Here is a 1,964-nt window from a genome sequence, read left to right as displayed (position 1 = left end):
TGGGGTGTCCTTTAATTTTCCTTTTTTTTTTTTTTTTGGTGCCTAAATAATTCAAAGCAGGGGAAAAAATAACTTCTTCCGATGCAAATGAGCAGCTCTTTAATTTTAAAAGAGACTCTTATTTTGCAGCAGTGTTTTTTGTTGCCTTGCTATTGAACTTTGAAAATAGTGTGGCGGGGGAAGGCAATAATGAAGGGTCTCGAAGGCTTAAGATTTAGTTAAGTGAGTGACTCAAGATTGCACAAAGAAAGTTAGTTACTTAGTTAATTGAGAATTATTCACCTTCTGAGATCGGCGCAGCAGTTTGTTCAGATGACAGTGCGAACTTGGGGCGGGGGAAGGCAGGAGGCCGACAGGGGAGGAGGCAGGTCTCACTTGTGAGATTTTCTTTTCTTTTTTTTTTTTCTTTTTTCCCCCAGGACAAGTTAAATTGCAGCTGAAGGAGAGAGGTCAGTATCTTTTCAAATCAATCTCTCTCTCTGTCTGCCTATGTCCCCATCTATCCCCTGTAAAGGGAAAAGCTCCAACTTTGTGCCTCCATCTGTTCTGTATCATCTGCAATCGACAGTTCTTTAGATTGCATGCACTTTTGCTCCCGATGAAGTGAAACTTTTAAGGTGTATAGTCACTTATCTGAAATAGGGAAAAAAGGAAAGTCGTATTTTCCAATCTTAGAGGAGAATTGTTTTCTTTCTGTGCAACTGTTAATTCTCTCCCCTTTCTTTCTTCCTTTTTCTCTCTTTCTCTCTTTTTCTTCTTCTTTTCTAATTTTCGAATTGTAGTCGACAAGTTTTATTTTAAAAAACACTTTACAAGCCACCACTTAATGCATTATTCACATTTTTTTAAAAATGCTTGAGAGAAATCACGTTAATGAAGAGAACATTTGTAGTAATTTGGTGATAATTATCAGAATCACCAAATATTCGCAAAGGCTTTAACATTACGTGTTGGAAGAAAAGCAAAACACATTACTTTAATAGTCTGATATGCAAACTATGGACCATTCAATTACATGGCTTAATAATGCATACATGATGTGATCTTGTTATTGGGATAGGAAGGGCTCCAGTAATTCACTCCAAAGACCAAGTGTGCTCTTACATTCAGTAAAATCCATTGCCATGGATCAGGGGGCCCTGCCAAACTACATTTAAGAGAATAAAAATTAATGACTGAGAATTTGAGCGTTAAATTAACATTAATTATATGACCTGCCTGCTGGAAAGATTAAATTTCTTACGCCCTAATTAGATAACGTCTCCTCATACATCAAACAATTTCCATTTCCAGATTTCAGGATTAAAATGCAGGCTGGGGAGACCGGACTTGTTCGGTCGCCGGCACCCGGCGGCCTCACAGAGAGCTCCCGGCCCCGTCCCACTCCTCCCGAACCCCGGGGGCTCACCGCGGACTGGGACCGGGGCCGGGGAGCAGCTTTGGGTCAGCCCTTTTTTAACTTGAATTTCCCTCACCCACCGCCCCGGATGTGGTGGTGCCGGGGCGGGGGGGGGGGGAGCCGAGGGTGCGCGGGTGCGGAGGGAGATGCGGGGGCGCCTCGCCCGCCGCCCGGGAATGCTCTGAGGAGCGGCCCGGGCACCCACACTGCCCCAGGGGCTGCCCCCGTCGGCCGGCCCGAGGAGAAAGGCCAGAGAGATGGGGCTATCTTTCCACCTCGTGAGTGCAACTAATTTGAGTTTAATTGCTTCTGTCAAGAATAAAACCTCAGCGGTTCTCCCTCCCTCCTCCACGCAGGCACACGGGATCCTGCCTTTTCCTGCCCATGAGAAACCCCCTCTCCCTTGCTCCTTCACCCCTCCAGCCCCGCGGTCACCCACGCATAACCCACGGGTCACGGTCACCCCGGGCAGCAGCTGCTGCTTGGCGCTCGCCCGCGCCCCCGTCCCCTCCCCACTCCCCCGCCTCCCTTCCCATCCCGACGGCCACCGTGCCACGCAGCGGAC

General features: G+C 47.5%; 1 long non-coding RNA gene across 1 annotated transcript in view; it reads left to right on the top strand.

Moving 5' to 3' along the window:
• Nucleotides 1-1,750, top strand: part of LOC108448044 — a 3,403-nt gene extending 1,653 nt beyond the window's left edge. The window contains exons 2-3 of the long non-coding RNA XR_001863829.1: nucleotides 420-449; nucleotides 783-1,750. This is a non-coding gene — a long non-coding RNA (uncharacterized LOC108448044). The remainder of the gene's footprint in view (nucleotides 1-419; nucleotides 450-782) is intronic.
• Nucleotides 1,751-1,964: the final 214 nt, after the last annotated feature.

This window comes from Corvus brachyrhynchos, unplaced genomic scaffold (assembly GCF_000691975.1).
Source record: "Corvus brachyrhynchos isolate BGI_N302 unplaced genomic scaffold, ASM69197v1 scaffold14, whole genome shotgun sequence".
Classification (NCBI taxonomy): Eukaryota; Metazoa; Chordata; class Aves; order Passeriformes; family Corvidae; genus Corvus; species Corvus brachyrhynchos.
The sequence above is the reverse complement of the archived record's forward strand: the minus strand, read 5'-3'. Positions and strand labels throughout refer to the sequence as shown.